The sequence below is a fragment of the Alligator mississippiensis genome, chromosome 1 (assembly GCF_030867095.1).
Source record: "Alligator mississippiensis isolate rAllMis1 chromosome 1, rAllMis1, whole genome shotgun sequence".
Taxonomy (NCBI): Eukaryota; Metazoa; Chordata; order Crocodylia; family Alligatoridae; genus Alligator; species Alligator mississippiensis.
Genome location: NC_081824.1, coordinates 176,110,584 through 176,126,665, shown reverse-complemented (window position 1 = coordinate 176,126,665; position 16,082 = coordinate 176,110,584). Strand labels below are relative to the sequence as shown.

Sequence of the window (16,082 nt, the reverse complement as noted above, 5' to 3'; positions counted from 1 at the left end):
TTCCTTCTCTGCCTGGGGAGATTCAAACCTACATCTCCCAAAAGAGTACAGTACTCTAACAACAAAACTATCAGTTAGTCCAGGGAGTCCAAGTGAGAGCACTCCTCACCTCTTCTGTTGAAACTGTTCCACTTGGCAGAATACAATTCATGATTCACTGCCCTACACATTGTCTGTGGCTTAGTACATAGTACAGTAACCTAGGAGCAGGAAGCCTTGGTTCCAGTCCCTGGATTTTATGCAATGACTGTTTAATATAAAGCAGAAGCTAGGTGCCAAACTGCTCAGCCCTCTCCTGGGTGAGGCATTTCTGGGCATGACAGTAGGCACATTGAGAACTCTAGCATCAAAAACTGAGATACTGATAAGAGTTCAGGAATCTCTAGGTTTATGCGGCACTTAGCAGCTTCTGCCTAAGTCTCACTTTAAGCACCTTCTCTGCTGTGGCCCCAAAAGTTCTGAAAATTACCATTTTTATTAAGTATCTTAATTCTAATTATATGAATAAGAGAAATGGGGAGACAATCAATTACATTTTCAAATATCCATCCATTAAAACATAGGCTGTAAGTATTACATCATCAGAATAAACTGCCGTTGGCTCATTCGTGATCCTGACAGATGGACTCTGCTTAGGGAACAGGTGAGCAAAATGCAGCCCATGGGCCAGATGCAGCCCACCAGGCCATTCTACCTGGCCCACGGGGCCCCTAAAAAATTTAGTAAATTAATATTTATCTTCCCTTGGCTGCCTGTCATATGGCCCTCAATGGCTTGCCAAAACTCAGTAAGTGGCCCTCCACCTGAAATAATTGCCCGCCCCTGGCTTAGGGTGACCATACATCCCAGACCGACCACGACAGTCCTGGAGTTCATAGGCTAACTTAGCATCCTGGCCATTGGAGAAAACTGAAGCAAAAGTCCCAGATTGGCGGGAATCCACCTGCCCGTGTCCAGCTCCTGACTGTGTCTACTGTGTAAGTGACTCCCGGCTTGCAGCCCAGTGAAGCCTGGAGCAGGGAGCAGCTAACACCATCAGAGCCCAGGTGAAGAGAGGGTTTCCTCAGGAGGGTGAGAGAGGAGGCACAGGGCAGCTCAGACCCATTTCCTGAGAGGAGCAGGAGTCCCACCCTCATCCCACCCACCTGGCTACCAGGTACCTGTGTTTGGGGGTGCAGCTCCAGGCTCCTGGCTCCAGGCTCCACTCCAGCCCCTGTCCCCACCAGCTTGCACAGGAAGGTGGCACGGCAAGCCAGGTGGGTAGAGACACTGGGGCGGTGGCAGGGCTCACACCTGCGTGCAGCAATGCCCAGGGTCAGGCTGGCTGCTCCCTCCACTGAGGGACCTGGCAGAGCTGGGGGTGGGACTGTGGCCCTGGTCAACTCTGTTGTGCTCCGCCCCTGCACAAAAAATTACCTGGAGGGCACACAAGTTCCCTAGGGTGCTCTGTTTTTGAGTGCCTTAATGTAATCCCTGATTTAACCACGGTTAACTTTTCACATGTTTGGCCATTTTAAAAGTGCTCTGCAGCTGTGTACATGTGTTATGTCATGCCTGTACAGCACTCTCAGAGGCCAGATTGCTTGAAAACTGTCACTCTTGTCTGCACCTTGCAACTTTGTTTATGAGACCCAGCATTTGTCTTCAGCTGTTAAGAGGGAAAAATGGAAAAGAAAATCTCTCCTCTCATTTTGCCAGGGAGGGAAGCTAGAACCGTCTACTTTGGATCAGCATTTCTGATTCTCATGAATCACATGGGTACTCATTTCACTTTACCTATGCTCTGGTAATGCTGTCATGCTATCAGCTGCAGCAAGAACCTTTCAAAACATAATGTTAGGTAATGATTTACTAAGTACAAGCAAATGAGGCTTTATTCCCAGGTATCATTCAGAAGTGGGACTGCAAAATGTTTCTTAGTATTTGTGGCAGGAGCAACATCAGGGTCACTGTGCTATCCCCTGTCGCCTCCTTTACTGTGCCAAGCTTCTGACTCGTACCCTCCTATTCTTGCCTGCCATGACTTTGATTGTATGTGTTTTTATAGGGAGGCTACCTTTCTTCTACTTGGCCACAGTTCTCCTGCTTCAGGTGTTCCATGTATCCAAGCCTTGTGGGCTATGCATGGCTCCTTCCACCCCAATACCACGCCCCAAGCCTCGCAGATAAAAAAGATGATGTTCTGTCTGGGTCTACACCCACTCTGGCACCCGGGCCCTTCGTGGCCCTGTCTCTCTCCACACCTCTCACAGGGGCCTTCTCGGCCATGCGGCCCTCTCTCACAGGGGCCTTCTCGGCCATGCGGCCCTCTCTCACAGGGGCCTTCTCGGCCATGCGGCCCTCTCTCACAGGGCTCACCGCACCGCTACCCCCTCTTCTGGGGTTTCTCAGCTGCCCCTCTCTGGAGCTGGGGTCTGTACACCCCAAACACTGTGCCCTCACTGGGGCCGAGGTCCTCACACTACTGTGAGTCCCCTATGAGGCCTCCTCCATCCCCTTATAGCCTCACCTTGTCACGGCGGGGTCCTCACAGAGGGCCGTGATCTCCTTGAGGCCCTCTCACCATGCTACTTCGGCCCGAGGGCACCCTCCATTCTCGCCCACCACGTCTTGATGTGGTATGTAATAGGGAGGCTGCCTTGTGTTTCCTCGGGCACGTAAGCTCCCGGACCCCTCGTGGGTCTCCCCGTACAATGGGCGCTACCCAAGCACCCCAGCCTTAGGGGCTATGCGTGGCTCCTACCTCCCCTGATACCACGCCCCAAGCCTCGCAGATGTAATAGACGTTGTCCGGTCTGTACGCCCGCTTCCCGGGCCTCCTCTATAGTGTAGCCCACTCTGGGCTCTCTCTCTCGTACCCAGTCTCTCGCTGGGACTCTCCTGATGGTGCGGTCCCGCTCAGGGACTCCCTAGCGGGCCCCGGCCCTTCCGGCCAACCGCACGGGTACCCTCTCTGACCCCGGCTCACCGTGCTGCTACTCCCTGTCTTCTCAGGGGCAACTACAGCACCCTGCCTCGGTCTGAGGGGTGTTGCCGCACTAGCCTGCGGCCAGGCTTGCTATGCCCATCTCGGGCTCCTCGATATGGCCCCTCTAGGTCTCCTCAGTAATGGCCCCTCTCTAGGGCTCCTCAGTATGGCGCTCCCCCTCTTTGGGGCTCGCCACACCCCCACAGGGTGTCTCAATGAGATCGCCCCTCTCCCTGGGGCTGGGGTCTATGTACCCCGCACGCAATCCGGGGTCTCGGTCCCCCGTCTGCAACCTACCAGTTGCACCCACGACCCACTGGCTGTGCTCCTTGCCGCCAGTTGCTCACGTACTGGCGTGCGAGCTGCGCATTCCCTGGCACTATGACAATAATGTGCCCTCTTGGCGCTAGGGCACCCCACCCTCTCTGGGGTCCCTGTGATTGAGGCCTCCTCCAATCCCTACAGCCTCACCCAAGCCTCCAGGTGTAATGACACAAACAACGCAAAACCACAAGCCCCTAGGCTGTAACATAACCACAAGCCGCATGGCCATAACTCAGTATCATAGCTCAAGCCTCCAGGGCTATCATGAGCTGTACTTGCAACTCAGACTCCTTCCCATATCTCGGAAGAGGGAGCTCCTGCCTCTCTGGCTGCTGGCAGAGAACTGTCAGCCTGGCCTCAGCCCTGGGCTTTATAAGGGCCAGGCCCTGCCTCCTACAGGCAGCTGGCTCCCCTTAGTTGCTCCAGCAACCCACAGCTGTGCTCAATTAGCTCTGCCAGGGCTCTCTCCTTGGCAGTTTCTCCTCTCTAGGAGCAGGCACTAAGGTGCCCTGCAACACACCCAAACCACCAGTGTAATCAATAACAAACATAAACAGTAACATAAACACCAGCCTCTTGGCAACAACTTAAACATAAGCCACTAGCTATAACTATGCTCAGGCCTACTGGGTTTTCTATCTTACCACGGTGACCAACACTGCTCTGGCATTCAAGCTTCTCTCTTTTCTGGCAGAAAGCTCCCACATTCTTAACTGCTGGTACGGAACTGCCTCTGGCCTCCTGCCTGTGCTTTATATAGGGGCCAGGCCCTGCCCCTTCCTTCAGCTGGCTAGGCAGGTGTAAGCCATTAGCTCCCTTTGGTTGCCTCAGCAACAGGCACCTGAAGGGTTATCCCAGCACTTCTAGTAGCAGGCACCCTATTGCCCTGCTACAGTGTTGATTTTGGAGGTGTAGTTTTTGACAGATTGTCCCTTCAGACATAGAAAATTCCAGTGCGAAGAATTTAAATAAACTCAGTTGAGCTAGTTAATAGAGAGAAACTGCATTTAGTGTCTGTGTAATATTGTCATGTAAATACAATTATGGTAAAAGACAATTAGCAATATTGCTTCATGTTTTCATAGGAAAACCTTGAACAGAGAGAAATCTTCTTGCCACAAGATCTTGTAGTAAATTCAGAAAGGCAACACATAATAGGAATAGGAGAGGACAAGCACTAAATTGTAATATGCTATTAAAAATAATAAAGGAGCATAAATTGTTTTGAGCTTAGTCATGGCTCTCAAGCAGCAAAGCTTGATGGATAATGTGGATTTTACTGAAGACAAACAGCAGTAAAGGATTACATTGCTAATACCTTCGTTTTTGTTGTAAACAGAATTAAGAAGAAAATACAAGCATAGTGTCGCAGAGCACTAAGGTGCCCTGCTCCTAAGGAGGAGAAACTGCTAGGGAAGGGACCCTAGCAGTGAGTGAATAAGGAGCCCAGCTGTGGGTTGCCAGGGCAACCAGGGAAGGTCAGCTGACCGGAAGGGGCAGGGCCTGGCCCTTATAAAGCCCAGGGGCTGAGGCCAGGCTAGCAGTTTCCTGCCAGCTGCCAAAGAGGAAGGAGTGCTCTCATGGAAGGGATGGAGTATTTCTGGGTAGGCTTGAGCATTGTTATGGCCAGGCAGCTGTTGTTTTAAGTTATAGCCGATTGGCTTGTATTTTGTGTTGCTGTTTATAACCAGTGGTTTGGGTGAGACTATTAGGGGTTGGAGGCCTCATAGGGAACCTACAGTGGTGTGGGGGCCCCAGCGCCAGTAAGGGCGCAGCATCCTTATAGGGGACCCACAATGGTGTGGGGGCCCCAGTGCCAGTGAGGGCGCAGCATCCAGGGTACATTTGACCCCAGCCCCAGAGAGGGGGAGTGTGAGAAGCCCCAGTGCAGGCAGGGTGAACCCTGAGGAAGGGTGCAGCATTGTGGTGAACTCTGAGGAAGCCCCAGAGAGAGGAGGGCGGCCTTACAGAGGAGCCCCAGAGAGATTGTAGACCTGGACAGAACAATGTCCGTTCCAGCTGTGAGGCTTGGGGCATGGTATAAGAGGTGGTTGGAGCCATGCATAGCCCCTAAGGCTAGGGTGCCCCGGAAGCACCCATTTGTAGAGCGGGACCCACGAGGGGTCTGGGAATCCACAGGGCAGAGACTACAGCAAGACGTGCCCAAGAGGGCAGAAAAGGCAGCCTCCCTAGCATATTTCAACATCAAAGATGTGGCGGGCGAGAAACTGAGGGTGCCCTTGAGCCAACTTGGCACAGGAAGGGGCCTTGAGGAGATCACGGCCCTCCTGTAGGACCCTGCCTGTGACACATAGGAAAGCAAAACTTCAGATCACAATCAGCTCTTTCTTTCAGCTCTGTCTCACCCAGGAAGTGAACTTTATCATATAAAACTAGTTAGTGAGGGGATGCAACTCAAAAACATAGAGCAAATGGGGCTCCAGGAGGGTTGGAGGTATCTCAAGGGAGTGATCCTTGGGGCTCAAAAGGAGTCTATCCCATTACATAGGCAAAAAATCCCCCTTGGCTGAACAGGAAACTCCAGGAGAGTCTGGAGGCAAAGGAAGAGATGTATAGGCAATGGAAGCAGGGAGCAGCCACCAAGGAGGCATATATCTCCCTGGCGTGCTATTGCAGGGAATCAGTTAGACAGGCCAAGGTGGGGCTTGAGCTCAGGCTGGCTTCAACAATCAAGGACAATAAAAAGTCCTTCTTCAGGTATATAGCAGGCAAAAGGAAAGCTCAGAGCAACACAGGGACCTTGCAGGACAAATCAGGACAGTTGGTGGTTGACATGGGGGGGGGGGGGGGAAGCAGAGCTCTTCAATGAGTTCTTTGCTTCAGTATTTCTATGTACCGACCAAGCCAATTCCCCCACCTCGATCATTGACGGATGTCCACATGACACCAGTCCGCCTACGGTCACTTCTGAAATAGTGAAGGAGCTCCTGGAGGTGCTGGATGGGTACAAGTCAGCAGGGCCAGATGACCTCCATCCATGGCTGCTGAAAGAATTGGCCAGTCATAGCTGAGCCGCTGGCACAGCTGTTCAAGCACTCGTGGTGCTCCGGCCAGGTCCCTGAGGACTGGAGAAAGGCCAATGTGGTGCTCATTTTCAAGAAAGGGAGAAGGGATGAGTTGGGTAACTTTAGACCAGTCAGTCTTACCTCTATTCCTGGGAAAATGCTAGAGAAAATAATCAAAGAACACATTTGTGCAGGCCCAGCAGTGGAAACAATGCTGAGGGGAAACCAGCACGAGTTTGTCACAGGTAGATCCTGCCTGACAAACCTTGTAGGCTTCTATGACCAGGTCACACACTGCCTGGATGCGGGAGCCGAGGCTGATGTCATCTTCCTGGACTTTAGGAAGGCCTTCGACACAGTTTCTCACCCTATCCTCATTGGGAAGTTAGCAGACTTGAGTGGACGCCTACACGGTCAGGTGGGTGGCCAACTGGCTTAGGGACTGTACCCAGAGAGTGGTGGTGGATGGTTCCTTCTCGGCCTGGAGGGAGGCAGGCAGTGGGGTCCCGCAGGGTTTGGTTCTCGGACCGATATTATTTAATATCTTCATCCTCAATTTGGATGAGGGCATGGAGAGCACCCTCTCCACGTTTGCTGATGATACCAAGTTATGGGCCAAAGTTAGTACACCGGAGGGCAGGGAGCAGATTCAGGCTGACCTGGACAGGTTGGATCAATGGGCAGAGAGAAATAGGATGCAATTTAATAAGGATAAATGTAAGGTACTCCACCTGGGAAGGAGGAATCCCCAGCACACCTATAGCTTGGGGAGTGTCCTTCTCAGCAGCTCGGAGGCAGAGAGGGATCTTGGAGTCATAATTGAGTCAATTATGACTCCAAGATGAACATAAGCCGGCAGTGTAACGAGGCCATCAACAAGGCCAATTGCACCTTGTTGTGCATTAGCAGGTGCATGACTAATGGATCAAAGGAGGTGATGCTCCCCCTCTATGCGGCACTGGTCAGGCCACAGTTGGAGTACTGTGTCCAGTTTTGGGCGCCACACTTCAAGAGGGACACGGGGAATCTGGAAAGGGTCCAGAGGAGGGCCACTCGCATGATTAGTGGCCTTCATGATAGACCCTACGGGGTGAGGTTGAGAGAGCTGAATCTCTTCAGCCTTCACAAGAGACAGCTGAAGGGAGATCTTGTGGCCGCCTATAAATTTATTAGGGGAGGTCAATGGGGAATAGTGGGAGCACTGTTTACTAAGGCGCCCCAGGGAGTGACTAGGAATAATGGGTGTAAACTAGTTGATAGTGGATTTAGGTTGGCTATTAAGAAGACATTTTTCACAGTAAGGGTGTCCAGGATCTGGAATGGGCTCCCAAGAGAGGTGGTGCTATCATCCAGCTTGGAGGTCTTCAAGAAGAGGCTAGATAGTCACCTGGCTGGGGTCATCTGACCTCGGTCCTCTTTCCTGCCAGGGGCAGGGGATCGGACACGATGATCCATTGTGGTCCCTTCTGACTCTACAATCTATGAATCTATGAACTTTTTGTCACAACTGGCAAACTGAGTGAATAGTCTCAAGGCTCGATCCACAATTGCAGGTGGCAGGGCGGGGGGGGGCAATATTTTAGTCAGGCATGCCACAAATTAACCCCGCACCCTCTCCAAGTTCCCTTCTGATCCTCTTCCCTTGCTGGAACAGCTGCTCTGCTTTCTGCTCCTTGCTCTGTGCTCCCTGTCTCATCTGCTTTCTGCTTCCTACCCTGTGCTTCCTGCTCAATCTGCTGTTCTGTTTTCTGCTTCCTGTCCTATGTGCCACTGTGCTGTCTGTCCCCTCCCTGGTCTGCCTCATGCGACACACAAATGCTGCCCATGCTACTTGTGGCCCCTGTACCGCAGGTTGGCCACCCTTGCACAAGAGGACACAGGTACTTAAGTTCTATGAGACTCCAGTTTGAGATGCCGAAGTCAAGAATTGTTAACTTTCAAACCTCTAATCAGCTAACACTTGAAATCTGTAGGCACTAGCTGTTGTTTTGTTGGGGTTTTTTTTACATTAACATTACACAGGCCACATCTATGAGACACGCACTGCACAGTTGTTACTATGCAGTCATTTAGTACTTGCAAACACAAGTACTAAATGACTGCACCGCAACTGGAGTTACTGCACAGTAGCATTGCCAAATGGCTTTTAGGTGACACTGGGCATGTCTACATGTTCCCCCTCACTGCTCATTTGGTCCTGCACAGTCATTTAGTACTTGCTTTAGCTTTGCTACTTGCTTCGCTAAAGCAAGTTCTAAATGACTGTGCAGTACATGCCTGTGCTGTGCAGTCCCAGTGGCACAAGGTTATTTTTAGATGCTACATCATCATAGCAATGAGCTACAGTGGGGCGCTATGATAACATAGCATCAGCATCATGGTTTGTACCTGCTGATGCTATGTTTCCATAGTGACGAGTTACATCGCCCTAGCTCATTGCTACAGTGACATAGCATCTTGTGTAGACGCATCTACTGATTGCACTGTAGCTGCTTAATACTAAGCAGTAGCATCACATCATGCTTCCTGACATGCGACACTACCACACAGCAATAATGAGCTACTGCAGTCAGCGTCTACTGTAGATGTGGCCACTGTCTAATATTTTGCTTGATGGGGCAGAGATGCTTGGTGCCTATCTCTTATCTAACCCTCACTGGGAACCACAAAGTAGGTACTCTGCCTATGTCACATGAGGAGTTCCATCTAGCAGAAGTTCTCAGAGTATATCTAACAGATCAGATCACACTCCACACCGCGTATGGGGGAAGGGGAGAGTGATATCTACTTCCCCCATTCATTCAGTAACTCAGGGGTTTGAACACTCGCACAGGATGTGGGAGACCCAGTAATCTTACTGAGGAGACTTGAAGCCACATCTCCCACCTACAAGGAGAGTGCTCTAACAACCAGCTGGCAGGGTTTGTTTGTTTTTTGCCTACTTTCAATCCCATCTATTGAAGTTGTCCAATTTGTATACCTCTAGCTCAAACAGCTCACTGTACCAGTGCCAATGACCCTTTCTTTCAGACTTGCATCTGTCCACCATCAGCTATGATTTTATAATCTTGAGGCTAGATGACTGCAATGTACTTTGTGTGGGGTGTACCCTCTCTTGAAGGAATATCCTTGGTGCAAGAGGACACTATGACATCAGATGAAGGGTGGGTCCCATCTTAAGGACTGTTTCCCTTCCCAGTTTGATGCCTTTCATTCCTGAGACTGTCATTCTCCTCAGCAGGACAGGGCTGCCTCGAAGGAAGTGGGATTGCTCTACAATGTCCTTGGAAGCCTCAGCTATGGATTTCTCTGTCTCTCTTAGCTGCTCCAGTTCATCCACTCAAATTGCGAGAATGCGCTTGTTCTCTCAGGGCCAGAAGCTCCTTCCACTGGGTGCACACATTACCAAATCTGCCCCCAGGTAATCATACATGTTGCACTTGATGCAATGAACTGGGTAGCCCCAACCTTGCTGCTGGACTTCTACTTGCATTTTTAAAGTGTGAGAACTTTAGTTTGCCCTTCCAGGACAGTTCTTTTTATGTTTCCTTTGGATTAGAAAGTTTGATTTTACTCTGCCCTCATTGCAGCTAAATATTAAACTAAAGACTTAAGTGTGTGAATGTAAAACAGAGGTCTAAACTAATTTTTGAGGGGCATCAGGTAGATATCTAGGTGGGTTATTTTTAATTAGAGAAACCACTTACTTTGCAGGCTGTCCTACATGCCATATGTCCTTCAAAGAGCGGGGCAACAAAGTGTTCTGTCTGTTGTCCCCTATTCACTCACTCCCCTAGTCACTCAGATGCTCTCCTTTTATGCCCCCTTGGACCTGAGCTAGCTCTACCCCCTTGGATCTGAGCTAGCTCTACCTGCTTGTCAGAGCCTCATTAGGTTACAGGCAGCAGCCCCTCTCCTTGCAAGCCCTCAGCAAAAAGTGCTTACCAAACCCAGAGCACACAGTCCCAACAAGCAACCAAACACTTACTTGGAGTTTGGGATCATCATCACCACGCACCGAAACAGACCAAACTCACCAAGCTCAGAATCCTGAGCTTGCACTCCATATACCCAAAAGGCAGTTTTCCCACTACCATTTTTGACACTTATGCAGGAATGTCCATAAGCTTGAGCAGTCAGTTGGCTGTGCTCTGGTAGGCAGGTATGCAAAGGCGTAAGGTGACATGTGAATGCCCTGGGTAGCAGTGATGCACAGGCAGGGCAGTGTCACTGGCCATGCTGCCAGTGGCACAGCAGCATCCCATCTAGTAACACAGCCACTTCTACTTTTGTACACCTCCTCCAGAGCTGGTGCCCAGGGCTGGTGCCATGGTTGCTCTCCATTTCGTTATGCTACTGCAGGTATGTAGCTCCGTATACACATATGCCAGGTGAGTGTAAGTCAGGAACCAGATTACAAGCCATGCACAATAAGTGGCTGGGATACTGCTGTTTGGGTGCTTAACAACATTAAGTGAGATTCTGTCCTGCATCTTTCACTTAATCACCTCTAATTCTGCAATGAAATGTGGGACTGCTTAATCTAACCAAATCTGCCTATTTTAGAAATTTCTAACCTGCCATAAAACTGAAGTCCTATTCAGCTGGTTCACAGCAACAGTGATAGCAATAAGCAATGAACACCCCCATTCAGATTACACCACTGGGGAATTTGGATTTGGATAGGCAAGATATGACTACCCGAAGTGATGTCAAGTATTTACTATTGTAAAATGCATTTCAGGACCTTTGGTCACTGCAGGCTGCTCAGTTTCTTTGGTTTCTTTCTCATATGGGGCCACATATTGTCACTTACTATGTGTTTGTATACCACTTACCACAAGCAGATATTGATTGCAACCATACAAATAATCAATAACAATTATAATTATTTAGAAGAGAGAACCTCTAGAAGCCTAACAATCAGTATGGCCCCGGACTAGGGTTTAGAACAGGGGTGGGCAATTATTTCATCTAGAGGGCCACTTAATGACTTTTGGTGAACTGTGAGCCCTGCCCCTTGGCAGGTGCCCTGGCCCCTAGTCACCACCTTGGAACTGAAGTCCCACCCACTAACTCCTGACCTTTGGCACTGGAAGCCCCTCCCCTTGCCCCTGGAAATACTCCTTTAAGGGAAGGGGGTTACCATTTTGAAACTGGGGGAAAAAAATCATCTATTTTAACATATTCTAATTTTATTTAAAAAAATGTTTTTGTCCTGAATATTGTGTGTTTGCATAGAGAGAGGATTGCATAATAGCTCAAAACAAAGTCTTACTCTTGTATAGTGTGTGTGGGGGGGGGGGGACCGCAGCAGGGCACTCAGGTCCCACAGCAGGAAGAACCCCCTTGCGGCAGCTCCAGCTGAATCCCAGGAGCTATGTGTGTCAGCACGGAGCTGGCCAGCCAGGCCGTGGTGCACAGCTCCCAGCTGTAGTACTGGGAACTACATATGGTGGCACAGAACCAGCCCAACAGGATAGTGTGCACCTCCTGCGGCTCCCGGGTGGAGCACGGGGAGCCCCACGTGGCGGCACAGAGCCCATCTGGCTCAGTGGCGTGCAGCTCCCCACTAGAGTACCAGGAACCACAGGGAGTTGCATGCCATCAGGCCAGGCCAGCTGTGTGTCTCCATGTGGGGTTCCCCGCACTCCAGTGGGCCTAGCCTGATGGTGCGCGGCTCCCACCTGCAGTGCTGGGAGCCTCGCATACTGGCATGGAGCCACCCTGGCCTGGCCCAGCCCAAAGGCACATAGCTCCCAGCTGCTTTGCCAGGAGCTCCAAGTGCTGGCCCAGAACCAGCCTGGCCTGATGGTGTGTGGCTCCCTGCTGGAGTGCCAGGAGCAGCGCGCAGTGGGGAGTTGTGTACCATCAAGCCGAGCTGGCTGTGTACCTCCACATGGGGCTCCCAGCACTCACTGGGGAGCTGCACGTGGAGGCACAGAGCCAACCTGGCCCAGCCTGATGGCACGCAGCTCCTGGATGAAGTGCTGGGAGCCACATGCAGTGGCACAGAGCCTGCCCAGCCCGATCGTATGTGGCTCCTCACATCTTCCAGTTGGAGTGAGGGAAACCCCACGGAGATGGAGGCACAGAGCTGTCACGGCCCAGCTCAAGGATGCGTGACCTCTGGAAGCCCACACCTCCTGCTGGCTTTCAAAGGGGCATCTGTGGGCTGGTAATTGTCTTTTGGAAGGGCTTCACAGGCCAGAATGAATGGCGTGGTGGCCTGTATTTTGCCTGCCCCTGGTTTAGAGCCACTCAGAGGGAACAGTGCCATTTCCTGAATCACCAGTCCCATTTCTAGCAACAACCTGGGTTTTTATCAGCAGTCTGAGGATTGATCAGCCTCAAGATGGAACATTACCATGTGGCCTTAGAATTATACATATTGGACAGGTTATATGGGACTTAAAATGGAGAGAGCTCATACAGTTTAGCATATTTTAGTATTGCTCCTTTTTATTGCAAGGAATAGTACAGGAGATGATGACACTAACATCCCCCTTTAATCTACAAGATCTAATCCTAAATAATGAATTTACGTTACTACATGAGCAAGTACAGCCAAGACCATTTTTATAAAAAAAAACCAAAAACGGTAGTAATACAACTAGCAAACAGCTTCCAACCCTGCTGCCAACAGCCAACATTGCTTTGGTGTCAGACTAAAATAAAAAATAGAGCTGCACAGGTGCTTATACTGCTGCTTATGTTTACTCTTGTTGGGCTAACTATGGGGATTTCTCTGGCTTTCTGCTTATCAGTAACAATCAACATTCCCACAAGACAATAACATCTTCTCTTTGCTTTAAATGTTCACTGTTAGTTTCTTCCATGGCAGAACAACTTAATTTCCCAGTGGAGTGTTAATCATGGCAATGACATAAAAGGGTGCACAAAGAATATGTATAGATGGGTTATTTCAGAGAATACTTTAAAACAATATAATTTTAGAAGAACTGGACAACTCCTGTGATTGACTGTATGATTCCCTACCTTTCATCTCCTACTTGTTTTGTAGGTTACCAGGTTGGTAATGATGAAAATTGTTAATGTTTCATGAATGCTAGGTGACCTAGGTAAAATAGCTGATGTTTTCAGTACAATGTCTTATCGACAGGTGACTGTATCAGAAAATGTTCAGCATAACAGGCATTCATTGATCCCCTTGCCTGTGTTAGCAGATAGAACAAAGACTAAATGGGTTATGTAAACTATACAGGCCAGATTCAATTCCACTTAGGTGCACAGGTGGATTTAGGTGCCTAAATGCAATCCTATTCTACCTTGCTCAAGTTCCTGAGAAACTATTAATATAAAAGGGTCCTACTCATCCTTGCTGCTTTTTGTGACTCGAGCTTAAGAGTGAGGTGATGCTGTGTTGCAAAAGTAGATGCGTGAATGGATTTTCAGGGACTCAACCAGGATGGAATAGGACCATGCTTAGGGCTTTAAGTCCACTTACTCGCCTAACAGGTGGAACAGACTCTGGCCCCACAATTCTTACAATCTTTTCATAGAGATAATTTCTTTGTGTGTGTCTACATGTGCTATTAATGCTATAAAGGCTTACTGCACACTAAGCCTTCAATGTCTACACATGCTCCTTGTTGGGAGCAAATCTGCTCCCAATGGGAGTAGCCCAGTACAGGCACCTAGCCCCCTGCAGCAGCCAGGGGGAGCTCCAGGCTCCCCTGGGGTGCTAGTCCAGGGGCTGGCAGGGAGCATAGGGGCTGGTTCTGATTCATGCGAGATCAGGAGAGCTCTGCGGGTTGCAGCAGTAGCTGTTTTTTTGCCAGAGCTGTCTTTAGGGGTGTGTGGGGCCTGGGGCATATCAGCCTGTGCGGGGCCCCATGTGGGGATGGAGGTTGGCAAGTGGCTGGAGCCAGCAGAGCTGGGGGGAGGTGGTGAGCGGCTGGAGATGGTGGAGTGGGTGCAGGGTGGGTAGCGAGCAGCCAGAGACAGCAGAGTGTGGGGAGGAGGGAAGGGAGGCATTAGTGAGCAGCCAGACCTGGCAGCCCTCAGCAGTGGCAGATCTGGTGGTGGTAGCAGAGCTGGCAGTGCTTGGCAGCCACTATGGGGCCTAGCCTATATGGCACTGTTCGCGGGGCCTGGGGTAGTTGCCCTGATTCACCCCTTCCCTAGGGATGGTCCTGCTTCTCACCCTGTGCACATTGGGAGGGGTCCTGATGTGCAGGAGACTGGGAGACAGCTGCCACTGCAGAGCTCTCTCAGCCTGTGCACATGGGAACAAGCCTCATTCCCAGAAGGGCTTATCTGTGCAGCTGGCGGCTGGCAGGGAGCTGTCCTAGAAACAGGACAGCTCCCTTCCAGCCCTTGGTTGCACAAGGAAGCAGAGATCTCCTCAGTCCCAGTCCTGCTCGGCTCCAAGCTCCTGTGGGGAGCTTGAGCAGTGCTGGAATGGGCAGGGGGCAGAGAGCTGCCCCATCCTGATGCTGCTCAGCTCCTGGCTTCTGGGTGGACCAGAGAGCTGAGCAGCACCAGGGCGGGGGGGGAGTTCCCTGTCCCCTGTGGCCCTCTGATGTTGGAGCTAACCTGAAGCAAATTTGCTTCCAGTCAGTGTCTGTACATGCACTACCATGCAGTATCTACTGTGCAGTTAGTTTACTACCTGTATTTACAGGTAGTAGCTAACTGTGCAGTAGACTAATTTACTGTGCAGTAAATGGTGTGCATGTGTAGATAGTGACGCTTTACTGTGGTTGAGATGGAAAGGCCCTGCAGGGGAAACTTGCTCTGTATCTGTCTGTGCTGTACCTGTGCTATAGGTAAAAAGACAAGAGTGGATCCTCAGTTGGCGTAAACTGTCATAGCCTGATTTACTTCAGAGAGACTATGACAAATTATACTTGCTGGAAAATCTGCCACATGGTGCTAATATATGGAACTGCCAACTGAGAGATTTCCATGAGCATCCGGAAACAGAACTTTTTAAAAATGAGGACCTATTTATCTGGAAAGTTACAAAACACACCATCCAAAATGACTGAACTGAATGTCTTTTTCCAGCCTCCCAATATGCAATGTCTGAAATTCAGACATTCCCTTAGTTTCATGCACTGAAGCAAAGCGTAGGGATTTAGTATTTTCATGGTACTTTATTTCATTTTAACTTGACTAATACTTTTACAGTTTTGCTCTGTGTGTGTCTATAAATCCAGTGTCAAACCCTGCCCCTTTTGTACTTTTCAACCTTTGGTAGCTATGAAAAGGATTTATCACAATATTAATAAGATTTTAATTGAACTGGGTGATTGTGACTCTCCCCACATACAGATAGGAAAGTACTATTAAATCATGCCATCCATTCTCCTGCCAGTGTAGGACAGTCCTGAAAATAGATGAGACTCTGGATTTTAACCTATGCTGCATTGTAAGACAGAAGCTGAAAGTAAATGTATAAATAACCACTACAAATTACAAGACTTTAGACAGGACATAATTTTTTAATTTTCTTATGGAAAAAACCCTGCAATCTTCTTGCTAAGTACCAGTGCTCTGCTTCATATAAACAACAAACATCTTTTTTGATTAATGAAATTAACTAATTAAAACTTGTCAAACTTCACTTAAGCATTCACTTAATCACAAGAGTTGTTTATTTTTAATACTACAAAGTGATGGAGATTACAGTAATTGATTATACATCATTAAAAGGTATAATACATCATTGATCAGCAGAGTCTAGATTTATCTATGTTCTTTGAAGATTAGATAGAAAGATTTGCTAAAATAATTGA

General features: G+C 49.4%; 1 long non-coding RNA gene across 1 annotated transcript; it reads left to right on the top strand.

Annotated features, from left to right (window-relative positions):
• Window positions 1–4,841: 4,841 nt before the first annotated feature.
• On the top strand, window positions 4,842–10,556 carry LOC132250037 (uncharacterized). The gene is made up of 3 exons (XR_009461630.1): window positions 4,842–4,896; window positions 9,349–9,482; window positions 9,560–10,556. It is a non-coding gene; the product is annotated as an uncharacterized LOC132250037 (long non-coding RNA).
• Window positions 10,557–16,082: the final 5,526 nt, after the last annotated feature.